Source organism: Misgurnus anguillicaudatus, chromosome 19 (assembly GCF_027580225.2).
Source record: "Misgurnus anguillicaudatus chromosome 19, ASM2758022v2, whole genome shotgun sequence".
NCBI classification, from domain to species: domain Eukaryota; kingdom Metazoa; phylum Chordata; class Actinopteri; order Cypriniformes; family Cobitidae; genus Misgurnus; species Misgurnus anguillicaudatus.
The window spans coordinates 24,907,205-24,920,997 of NC_073355.2; the positions used below are offsets into that span (position 1 = coordinate 24,907,205).

Here is a 13,793-nt window from a genome sequence, read left to right on the forward strand (position 1 = left end):
TCATTTTCCTCTTATGCCACAAGGTGGAGCTTTGACAATGACTTTCAGACAGTCCTTATTTTCTTTTTGCAAATAATGTATATAAAATGTAGTCATTTTCTTCATCACTAGTGCATAAAATTGTTTTAATAACACAAAGAAAATAATATACTATTGTTTTATGCCTATTTAAATGATTATAATTGCACAATTATAAAATCAAAAATGACTAATTTACGAAAAGTTCACAGGTTCGTTCCTTGCCATCGTTGCCAATGACTTGCTCACTGATATGTGAACCTCTCTGTGAAATTCAGGCTTAAGTTTCCTGTTTGTGAGATTAACAGCGTCACAGCTTTGGCAACACTGATTTTAATTCTTACACCCTCAGAAAAGTAGTCACCGGTAGACACTGGTCTACTGTTTCAGATACAAATTTAAAGTGTAGATCCATGGACATTCAAACTGCTGATATACCTACAACTCAACGCAAGAGGGCGGAGTTTGTTGGACTTCACAGAATTAGCAAATTAAATAATGTGTTTAATCAACCAATTAAACTACAGAGTAAACATTACATGACAAGTAATGATTGAAAAAAAATGCTTGAAAGCAAACATGAGTTGTATCCCCCAGACAACAGTCATTACTTCTATTTCACATAAGTATGTCCCAGTGTGTGGATACTGTGTTGTTTTGCCCTCAAAAGTAGGTACTTTTCCAACACAAATAAAGTCCATATTATTAGGGCATAGTATAAGTAGGCAAATTGGGACGCGGCTCCAGTGACGTAACGACTGAAAGCAAAGGACCCACATAGCAATTTCTATTTTTTTCTGTTATCTGCAACCACATAACCAGAGGCTGATCAAGTAGGTTATGGTTTCAAATGTCAAAGTGATGTGTTCCAAAAATTTCTCAGCTAAATATCATGTATAGCCAATATTGTGTGTGACTAGGCGTGTGTGCGATGTATATCAGCACAGGCCTACAATCTTAAAACAGATTTTTTTTTTAAACAACACATCACATCTCACATTTTGTGTTGTTTTAACACATCTTGTGTTGTCTATCTTATTTATTTGAACAGAAAATCAAAACATAATGTGTAAAAATAACACATAACTATGTGTAAACAAATAACACATCCCTTTTTAGAGTGCCAACCACAGAAAAAAATAAGAGACCACTTCAAGATTAGGCCAACTCTCTGTTTTCTCCTTATTGGTATATGTTTAAACAAAATGATTATTTTAGTACTGTACCATACTGTCTGCATTAAGTTATATATCTACATAGATACATTTAATCAGCTGTGTTTATAAACAGTTGAGCTCATCAAGGCTCATCATTTTCATTTGACAGCTTCTCATAATTATTTTTTTTTTTTGCTCAATTTTTCAATATGACAATATCACTCGTTTTGAGATTAAATTGTAGGTCTACATATTAAGCAAAACAAATTAATTTCATTCATTCGGCAAAACTTTTTTCCCACATACTTAACTACAGATATTGAAATGAAATACACATTGTACAGTACAAATATTGTTATTTTATTTAAAGATTGTTCCTTATTTTCCTCTGCTGAAGATAACAACCCTAAGCCTGTGTTTACTATTCACCGGGTTAATGGCAGAGCAGAGCCTTCATTATGTTGTAACGCTAGTAGAACATTGATATCTATCCATAGTGTATATAAACTCATTTCGATTCTATAAAATATAATCTTGATATCTTTAATTTTCACATGTGCATCAGGCGTCATGTCAAAATACTGTAAGTGCCTGCTGCAGATGCTTGGAAGGGGTTTATTATAAAAGAGATGCTCACGTTTGTCAGATACTTGCTTAATCTCATGCATAATCAGAGTTTAGTGTTAAGTGAATGTCTTGCGAGTATTTTGTGAACGAGCGTCTCTTTCGACACGTGTGCAGCAGGCACGTATTTTGACCTAATGCATGATGCACATGGTTCACATGACGCATCAAACACATATTTTAAAGGGGCCACGGCATGAAAATGTTAGCATTGCCACTTTGTAGGTGTGAGCAAAAATAGGTCATTGAACTTTGGCTTTCCTTATGATGTCATAAGGATATCTTATTAGAATAATACCGCCCCCACTGATTATTGTTTGCACTTAATCAGCTCATTTGCATTTTAAAAGACACACCCAAAATTTGCTAAAATCTAAAAAGTGGCAATGCTAACATTTAAATGCTATGACCCCTTTAACATGATGAGCCACACACATGACCCTCTGAACACATATTTTGAATTTCTGCCCCTCGAATGAGAAGTCACCAGCTGCCACCGCAAAAAAAACATTCGGGAAGTTTAGGGACACTTATTTTAACATACTATGATTTGGGACACTAATTCTAATTTCAAATACTATTTCGGATGAATAGTATGCAGAGTGGGACGCAGGCTCTGTGGATTGATGTCGCAAGCTCCACCAAAGCTTACAGAACTTCATCTTTCCATCTGTTTATATTTCTGTTTTTCTTTTAGAAGGTGCATTACTAACATTGCTGTTATTAGCTACTTGCTGTCATAAATTAAACCTTCCGCCGCTGTCAGATAACATCGCTCCTGAATAATCCAGGTAATGTAGCAACAACCAAATGACTTTTCCCCGTAACATAAGCGACTTCCACAGACCTCGCTAAAACAGGGGTTCACACACTTAGGCTACAGTATATTTTTCAATTAAGTAACTGTACATACAGCTATGCATGCGCATTGGACAGGCAGGTAGAGTCAACCCATCTATGACTAGGCAGAGAGAGAGACAGAGTGTTTATTAAACAGATGAGTAAGGTTCAGGTAAGGACCTTTCAATATACAATCACTGAGCTAATCATCAATAACTGTAGATTCAGACGGAGAGATGCTGAGCTGGAAAAATCCTGAAAGGATTTAAGTCCGAAGTGAGTATTAATGGTGTGAGTCTGTGCACTTAGGCCTACCACCAGGTAGGAGCAGGGGAATGAAGGGAGCTTAAGTAGGGTTGTGTAATGAGTTGTGACAGGTGAATGTGATTATATAGGCTACTCAGGAGATCGCAAGCAAGTGGGAGGAGTGATGTGGTCCGGTGGTTGACTCTCTAACAGGAAGTGGGCTTGGGGAGTGACAGATTTTTTTTTACAGTTTGTCACATTTTTGTACATTCATAAAAGGAAGACAGCTTCCTAGAAATGATTAAAAATATAGCATATGCATGATATGCATGTTTGGCACACTCAGAAACAACACAAGAATAACAATGCGAAGATCTCTTCTTACTTTGATTTTAGGTAAATTCAATCTTTAATCTGTACTAAATTATTGTATACAGTAAATATATTCAATAGATATTTATGTTAAAAGTTATATTCCAGTATTATCTAGGTTAGCAGTATTTCATCCTTTTAAAGTACAAAGGTCCTTTATTTATATTAAGTATGAATTGAAAGAAAAACAAACTGAAAGATGTTTAAAGTTAAATATTCATTTTTAGATGTTAGACTGTGACATTTTCAGGAAAAACATTTTAAATAATTTATGCTACTTCATGCTAAATTATTTTTCTGAAAAATATATAATTAAGTAAATTTTTTAGAATAATTTGCATAGTATAGCCTATGAAAATTATTTTGTGGCTAAATATTGTTTAAATTTGTTGTTTTTTAGTTATTTTAAAGTAGCCACTCTTGTAAAAATGTAGGCTACTTTTGGTATCTGGTCTCACCCTCACTCACTGCATCTTAAACAGTACTAAAGAAGTTCACATCCTTTCTGGGCTCTTTCTGACTGTTTTCTTTATTGTTTGCACTGTAAAAAAATCCATAGAAATTACAGTGTTATTGCAGCTGGGTTGCCGGTAATTTACCGTAGATTTACATTTATGTTATTTACTGGCAAGAGTTTGTTCAAAGTTAAATACATTTTAAAGATTAACAAGTCTTTATCTTTACAGAATAAAACTATACAATAACAGCCTCATGCAAAGCATTCTGGGAACCAGAAATCATCATCAACCTTTTTCTGTTTTTGCTTTAGATTTTGTTTCCCAGAATGTTTTGCTTGATGCTGATTTTTTAGGTTTACTCTGTAAAGACAAAGACTTGTAAATGTTTAATGTTCATTTAACTTTGAACAAAATGTTGCCAGAAAAAAACATAAATTTAAATCTACGGTAAGTTACCGGCAACCCAGCTGCAATTTCTACTGAATTTTTTTCAGTGTGGTCTAATTCGTCAATTTCAAAAACTTTATGCTATATGTCCAGTTTTGAAATAAACTTTTACATTAAACACTTTAATTGAGTATTTAATTGAGTATTTTATCTCAACAGCCTGTGCTCTGAGTTCTCCATCTGGTATGTAGACTATTTTCCTCTTTAACTGTTGTTCTATCATCTATACTTTAAAAATTTGGTTTATTCATTGAAGCTGCAATATGTAACCGTTTCAGTTAAAAACAAGTTAAAATCAAACTACTTCATATAACTGTTGATCATAGGCCGCACTCACAAACATTAATTTAATGCATTTTTTGCATCATTAATCATTACAACCAATCACAATGACATATCTGTTGATTGCCAGTCACAGGAGTTTAAAAGTGAGGGGTGTGTCCCTGCATCCAAAATCACATACTGCGACAGTACATAATGAATTTATTGGTATATGTTCTCACTGTTATCATGTTTTCATTGTCATGTAACCCATTTGTCTTTTGACCTATATTTTGACCCAGTAATGATCATGGGTGTATCCTTTTCCACATACGGAGTGATTGGTGTAGGAACCTATAAGAGGCATTAGCACCTTATGACGTGTTTCAAAGTTGTGACCCTTATGATGGGCTAAGCCCGAAACGTTTGTCTTTGTGTTTGTTATAGCCTGTTAACATTATTCTGTACTTTAATACAGTTTATGTATTTGATTCAGTCTCTGAGTGTGGTCTCTTTTCTACCATTATACTACTTTATCTTGGAGTTACGCAGTATGCACCGGGCATACAATTTAGACGTTAGGCTCAGACGCCACTTTTCTCACGTCTTTTGACCTATGACATAATCACAACAATTATGATTATCATTTACTCAGGTTTTGTTAAACAATTACAATTACATCAGGAGAAATACATTTCATGTTACCTATTACTTACTCTTCAAAATATTATATTTATATTAGGGCCGGGACTTTAACGCGTTAATTAAGATTAATTAATTACACAAAAAATAAAGCGTTAAACATTTTTAACGCATTTTAATCACACTTATTTTTGCACCGCGGAACATTTGTCATTGGATGAGTTTCGGCGGACTGATTATACTAGAGCACCAACTAGCGTTCATGACTTCAGACAACAACAAACCACAGTGAACAACATGAACGAAGAAGCTGATGAGATCGCTTTGGTTGGCCCCATGGATGAGAATTTTTTTTATAAAAAAGAACGGATGGAAGTGTCGATAAGAGCATGGTTGTGTGTAAGCTATGCAACAAGGAATTCACATATCACCGCGCAGCACATTGAGCCTCAAGTATCATCTCAATGCAAAACAACATATAGCAGCTAGCGTGGATGTTAGCCCGACTCCGAGTACAACGACTTGGTTGAACAAAAATAAACAATAAGCTTAAGCTTATGTATTCAGTCATTATTCATGGTATACTAAAAATCCATGTGAAAAAATTACTTCTCAATGTTCTCAGGTCAAATATTTATATGTGATTTAAATGTGATTAATTTCGATTAATTAATTACAAAGCCTCTAATTAATTAGATACATTTTTTTAATCGAGTCCCGGCCCTAATTTATATTATTCACTATTTGGCCTACTACAGTATATAGTTTGGAAGTAGGCAATTTCAGACACAGGATTTAACTTATACGTATTTTCATCAAAGTATCGTGAGAGTGATTCGAGAGCAGACTGCACCGTTTCATTTCTTAAGGGTGTAGCAGAGGATTTTCTCGAATTTTAGAAAAGAACCACCTTTTCCTTTTTTTTTAAAAATGCAATTGCGCAACACTCCTGATTGACTAGGAGGAACAATAGTCTTGATTATCCACCCAGAAAAAGAAAATCCTCCGCAATACCTTTAAATCACATGCATTTTGATGTCACATCTGTTCTGTTCAGTGCAGAATGAAATTAAACAAATGTTTTCTTCAAGTGTTTACTGGTGGAGTTTATCACAGAGCAGGATCTTTCAAACTGGGGTCCCAAGTCTTTCAGGAGTAACACTATTGAATCACTGAGTGTGTTCACAATTTTTCTGCACTTTTACATTTCCATTACATTTCTGCATTCGGTAAACGCTTTTATCCAAAGCTACTCAGATTGCAGTCAAGCTCTACATTTTTTATTGTCTGTGTGTTCATTGGGTAATGAACCCATGACATTTGTAACTCTTGCACTTGTCACATCCTCTTGTAAATCATATATTAGTTCAAGATAATCAACATGTCTTCCTCTTGTTTTCTAGTGAACGTGCAGAAGCCCAACATTTCTCTCAATGGATTGTTTGACTTTGGTCATCAGGGTTCAGTGATCACCAGAGGTCACAGCTTCATTATTACTTGTTCATCTGAATCTTCGTATTCTGGAGGCTTCTTCTCTCTGTTCAGTGGATCAAACATCATCAGTAGTGAATCAGCTGTCAATCACTCAGCCGTCTTCATCTTTCCTGAGGCAGATTATTCACATGAGGGAAACTACAATTGTGTTTATGAAGTGAATGTGTCCTTACGTACCTTACGTTCAGTTTCTTCTAACCAGCTGCTCATAACTATCAGAGGTGAGTTATAGATTTGTAAGAGCTCAAACTCAGAAGAATTACTGATAAATATAGATTAACCTAAAACATTTCTCTCTCTCAGCCTCCATGGGTCCTGTCATTTGTGCTTTGGTGTCAGTTGTACTTCTCATATTCACTGCTCTCATAATGATTTTACTGATGAAAAGAAGACAGAACCACAAGAAAAAAACTCACAAGGTGCGCTTCATACAAGGTAACACAAACTAGTTTTCAGACTTTTGTGCTCCACTGTATATTACTGTGTGTGCCCTTAATCAAACACCTGTCTGTATGTATATGTAATGTATAACTATAATGATATTCTCATTTATACTCCAAGGTGCAGTTAATATGCACTCACATGCAGTAAATGAAGGCAGTTATGAAGAGGATGATGAAGATGACGATGTGGATGCTAAATGTTTTTATCAGGCAGAGTATGTAAATATAAACGTTGTTGAACCCAATGTGTCCTCATATGAATCCGAGAGAGATTATTATGTTAATATCAGTACACAAAGAAACACAGTTGACTATGCTGAAATCAGACACAAAGAAAAACCTAAATGCTGTGTACAGTAAATATATGTAATATCTGATCAAGCAAAATTATGCTGCACATTTTGGCAAAACACAGTACTCAAAACTGAACGGCATAAACTTTTTTATTGATTACCAACAATTACTTTTCTGGTAACATCCGTAGATTCAAAAATAGCTTCATTACACTTTATTATTTCAAAAGGGAATACACTGCTAGAAAAGCAGTGCTCCAATAGACGTGCATTATTGGTAGGGCAATGTTGTATGACCCTTGATGAATAAATGTATTTTTGTGATCCTTATCATTTGATTGTTCTATATTATTTTGAAACTGTATTATTTTGTGACATCACGTTTGACCGAGAGAGACATGCGTCATTTCCTGTGTTTTCAGTCGAGACTCATGCTTTTGTGAAGGGAATGTGATGGTGTGTGGTGTGCTGTCATGACCACATAGCGGCACTCCACACACTTTAGGACCAAAACTGTTAAATCATACCTTTTGTCATTGTGTTTGATGTCACTGGACATCAGGTCATAATCAAAAAATGTTAGATAAAGTTCACCAAAGAGTGATTAAAAAAAGTTGTTTGAATGTGTAAATCTGGTTGGGTTTACTTGATTCAGTCATGTTCTATCTGCTTAAAGTAGTTGAGTAGAGCTTACATGGTAGTGCATGTTAAGAAAACATGAGTCAAACCAATGATCTAATCACGTTCAGAACTCTTTATCTCACATCAAGGTTATTTCATGTTGAACTTATCCTTTACTACTTTGCAGTGTATAATACCTGTAAATGTTTTGCAGTTTATTTAGTGTAGTCTGTATTAAGTCATTTTTATTTATTGTTAAAATTGTGTCTAATGCATAATGCATTGTACATATCTTGGACAGTGTTGATAGATCTAAGTTGAAACATACATTTGTGAATGATGATTTTAGTGTGTTCTGATGTTGTACGTGCTCTTACCTGTAATCATATTCTCTGTTCACACATGTCATCATATCAGTAAATTACTTACAACTTTTCTTACTGGTAAACAGTTTGTTTCACATTGACATTTTCATATGTATAGTACACAATATAGACGAAAGTATTTGGATGCGTCCACCATATAGCCATAGATGCAGAAATTGTTTTAAGAATAAATAAAAATGTTTAACTGTTCCAGTTATTTTAATTAAAACAAATATTAATGCTATACCATTTCAAAAAATTTCTCATGTTGGAATTAAAAAAATAAATAAAGCTGCAAGCAGCAATGGAAGGGGCGTTGTGCACATGTGCACCATCATCCAATGGCCAACAGGGAACAGGCGGGATATGAATTTTAGTATGTAAATATATGTGGATATTCTAATTAGACTGACCAAATATGATGTTGTTAAATCTCTTAAAGCAGTGAATCACAGTGTTTCCTGCTGCCTCTAGGTGGCCCTATGACTATATCTTTATTTTTTTATGTTGATGTGTCAGGCCGGGAAACTTATTAACTGTGTGAAGTATGGGGCAGGTCAGACATTGTATGCCTGAATTACAACTTCCAGTTTTATGGCGAAACATCAAATTTTGCCAGGCCACCAAGGACACGCCCTTCAATGGAAAGTCAAGATCTTAGCAATTTATTATGGCAAAGTCCTTAAGATCTGTCTGACCAAATAAGATGATGATCTAATTAAATTTTTTATGAGCAGTAAATCGTAGTGTATAACCTGGCATTTCCCGCGCCAGCAGGTGGTGCTATGACTGTATGTGAATAATTCTATGTTGATGTGTTCAGGCCAAGACCCTTATTAACCATGTGAAGCGTGGGGCAGATTAGTCATTGTTAGAGTTAGAACAGCTTCCTGTTTTATGTCAAAAAGCCGAAATTTGGCAGGCCGGCACAGTCACACCCTCCAACGAAAAGTCAAGATCTCCGCAATTTAGCATTGCAAAGGCCTTTAGATGAGACTGACCAAATATGGTTTTGATCTAATGAAATCTGTAGGATGAGTTCATTAAAGTATGAAACCTGGAAATGGCAAAATTTGCACCCAAATTACAGAGAAAATTCAAAATGGCCAACTTCCTGTGGGAAGTTTTCCTGTGGGGTTTAGAGCTTAGACTTTTTTGTAGGTCTCGGGGTGATACAAGATCCTACCACATTTCGTATTTCATAGCTGTTCTCTTGAAATTTTGCAGGTGGCACTATCGAGTCATTTCTACACCCCCACTTCTTTTTCGAGTATGTTTAGGCCCTCAAAAATGCTATTAATTTCAGAGAAGAAGAAGAAGAAGAAGAAAATGAACAAAAACAATAGGGCTTTCCACCCATTCTGGCCTGCTCCTCTGTGCTCGGGCCCTAAAAATGGTGCGCTGCCCAAACATAATTCTCTAGAACAGAGGTCTCCAACCCTGCTCCTGGTAAGCTGCAGTCCATGGGCGCATGTATCTGAGTGTGAAAGATAAACATCACACGTGAAAAAAGCTCAAAGTAACGCATAAAAGTCTCCACTCGACTAAAACAGTTGGCAAAGAAACTGCGAAAATAAGCTCATGTTACATTTACAGGTTCTGCAGACACAAGAAGAGATACAACAGTATAGCTGTACAGCTTAAGACAGATATGCCGACTATTATTAAAAACGACTATTATGTACTATAGGTGGTGATGGCACTGCCTGCAAGAAACCTGACAATTCCCATATAAACGCAGTTTTCTGCATAGCCGGTTTATTGATTTGCATGCAAACGCATGAAAACAGTTTTCTATAATAAGCAGATTTTTGATAGTTATCCGTTATTCTATGCATGTAAATGCACTCACGGTCAGAGCTTCATCGCTGGCTCACCTGGATTAATCAGTTTGTTTGTGACTACTGAGGTCAGGCACACCTGGATTAATCAGTTTGTCCAATAATGGCAGACAGGAAACAAGGAGCTGGCTGAAGTTCAGCAAGTAGTGCAGCTGGGCATAAAGCCTATTGATCTCCTGCTTGATCAACCAGTGCCAAGAGGAAGGATCTATCCGTTTACATTGCCCGAGGAAAAGGCCATGGAGGAGTACATAGAGCAGGGGTCTCAAACTCAAATTGGCTTGGGGCCATTTCTGAGATTGACATTTAATCGGAGGGCCGCAGAGCAATTTTAAGGTTAAAAAAGTACAATATTTTTGTAAATTGACTGTTAAAATTCTATTACTTAATGTATAATAAAAGCAGTGGTTTTTATCTTTTAAATATATATTATTTTATATAAGTAAATCATTTCTTAACCTTATCTTTAATAAATAAGGCCTATTAAAACCTTGCACTAAACTAACAAATACAATTTCAGTATACATTTATAAACTATTATAAAAAATGACCAGTAAGTGTTTGTGTTTTGATTTATTTTGGGTTGTTTACAGTCATAGTATTGACTTTATTATGTTCCATCTTTGTTATTCCACAGTTTTAATGAATTTGCTATTATATGTGGAAAAATATGAATATGTGAAATTGATCCTAAAACTTCTGAATGGGTAGTCAATGTTACATAAGCTAGTTAAACAGAAAAAAATTATAATACTGCTGTAATTGCATAGCAAGCTACATAATAATATATTATACTTCATTAATATATAACAGTATACATAATTTTATTCTCTGAATGTTTCTCCTCATCTTTCCTCTTTTAACCTGGGCACTTTGATGGCAATTTTTCTTGTAGTTTATGTGTTGCATTACATCTACGGCTCTCCCTCATATTATGCGGTGTCTCCAGCTGTGACTTGTTGATGTGAGCCCCACCGCAGCTCTTCTCTGACTAACGCCTGTTTCACACATACTCCGTATGCAGTGCGTTTGCGGTACGTAATTTTTACGTCAGCGAGTCTATTTTTGCTGTATGGCACGCAAGCTGCACGCGCTGATTTAAAGTGATAGCGCATGTTTTGTGGTCAGAATGAACACGGATTTACACAAAAATGCAGTAATTTCCCTCTAAATGGATGTAAATAAAGCACCTGTCGCACCTGTCAATCAGCGCTATTATAACAGAGCGAGGCGAGAGACGAACGTACGTGCTCAGTATGGAATAATGTGTTGATCTTGAATGATTGTAAGAATACATTTGCTTTAAATATAATGTTTGTCATACAACGTTTTGGGAGATAATAATGATTTTTTTTTCAATTGTTATTGAGCTTATTTAGACTTGTTGCAGTTATAACAGCGTGTTTTACCTCAGAGTTTGTTTCAGTAATATTGCTGTTTTTCCGGTAATAATAATACAATTTGCATGTCAATCTTGCTTCCTTGTCTGTTTATTCATGTCATTATGCTGTTATTTTAATTATTTGAGAATATTTCTTGCCATATGAGCTTCATTGCCGTTATATAAATACTCTTGTCTATGCAAATATATAAATAGTATAGGAAATGTAGCCTATAGGCTAATGTAACCATGCTTGTCACCTATATTTTCTCTTCAAAAGTTATAATGCTAATTTATATTTATGATATATGTGGAGATAAAGAGACCTTTGATCCTTTCATGTGTCCTGACCATTACACTAGAGATTTTAAACATCCTAGTCTATCAAATAATATCTAAAGTATATTGTTTTGTGAAGAAAAAACACAGCAGGCTATTATATAGTTTATTGATGAGGCGCTTTTCAACAGAAAGTGTCAATCACATGATTATTTGATATACAGAAGCAGCGGTTAGCAACGCACTGCAAACGGAGTATGTGTGAAAGCACAACGGATGCTTGACGGATCGCACCGCATACGTACTGCAACACGCACCGCAAACGCACTGCATACGGAGTATGTGTGAAACAGGGTAACAGCTGATATTCACCCAGAAGTAACAAATCTTCTCTGGACAAACACTACAAAGTCCCGACCAGATTAACAGATCGCATGGTGACAATTATATGATTGACACGAGGTTCAGATGAGGAATTAAAGTCCGATCACACATTCCGTTATCCTCGCAACACGGAGCGCGCGCAGCTCATGGCTGCGTAGCAACGGGTGACGCGACCCACGCCACGGAACGCAACTTCCGCTCCCGAGCACTTTAGAAAGTAAGAAACGCCTTGACTCGTTTTAACGCGCGTTGTTAGACGCGACATGTGAACGAACCTTAAACGTTTAAATTAAAAATGAAATGAATATGAAACAAAGTGAATAAAAATCTTTCTGCGGGCCAGATTATGTTATATTGTTGAAAGGTGCCGCGGGCCGCAGAGGCGGACAGAGTAGCTACACAACTTCATTACTTGAGTAAGAGTACAGTTACCCCCCAGCCTAACACGGTCTCACACCCATGGCGTCAATTTTTGACGACACTTGACCATGCGTCAATATGTTGACGCGGAGGGTATACCTTTCGCGTCATTTTTTGACGAACTGGGGACTTCAATACTATTAGGTACGCAAAATTAAACAGTTGTCGCCTGGCATTGGGGTTAGGGAAAGGTTTGGGTAGGGATGTCATTATGTAAATCTAACCCTAAACCGACGCGAAAATGGTAGAAAATGGTAAGAAAATAGGAAAGAGAATGCAACGGACTTGGTGGTGTTGAGGTCCCCAGTTCGTCAAAAAATGACGCGAAGGGTATACCCTCCGCGTCAACGTGTTGGCGCATGGTCAGGTGTCGTCGAGTGTTGACGCCATGGGGTGAGACTGGGTTGCCCAGCCAACATTGACATGTGGGCCCCACGTGGGTCCCATCTGGGCAGCATGGGTTACATGTGGGCATGGGCTTCACATGGGCAATATATGTGGGTCCCATGTGGGTTTCCTATGTGGGCCCCATATGGGTTTGCCCATGTGGGATAATAATGTGGGCCCCTCATGGCACCTATGTGGGCAAAACATTTTTATGCTTGAAATACATCTTTATACATTTACAATCTTAAAATAATAACTTTTAGTTGATTGTCACTTTTAAACAAATAGCAAATAATATAACAGATATGATTTGATCAGTATAAAACATTTAAAATAAAAATGCATTTTTTTTACATTTAATTAACATTGATATGTGGGCCCCACATGGGTCCCATATGGGCAACATGGGTTTCATGTGGCCATGGGCTTAACATGGGCAATATATATGGGTCCCATGTGGGTTGACTATGTGGGTCCCATGTGGGTTTCCCTATGTGTGCCCCATATAGGTTTGCCCATGTGATAATAATGTGGGGCCCTCATGGCACCTATGTGGGCCAAAAAAATTGTATGCTTGAAATATATCTTTATACATTTACAATCTTAAAATAATAACTTTTGGTTGATTGTCACTTTTAAACAAATAGCAAATAATATAACAGATATGATTTGATCAGTATAAAACATTTTAAATAAAAATGCATTATTTTTTACATTTAAATAACATTGATATGTGGGCCCCACATTACGTGGGTGCAATATGGGCCCCATGTGTGTTGCCCAGCTGGGCCCCACATAAGCCCCACTCAGTTTCTATATC

The 13,793-nt window shown here is 36.3% G+C and overlaps 1 long non-coding RNA gene across 1 annotated transcript; it reads left to right on the plus strand.

The window, feature by feature from the left end:
• Window positions 1-2,369: 2,369 nt before the first annotated feature.
• Window positions 2,370-6,774, plus strand: LOC129435919 (uncharacterized). The gene is made up of 3 exons (XR_012359224.1): window positions 2,370-3,281; window positions 4,322-4,345; window positions 6,469-6,774. It is a non-coding gene; the product is annotated as an uncharacterized lncRNA (long non-coding RNA).
• The last annotated feature ends 7,019 nt before the right edge of the window (window positions 6,775-13,793 follow it).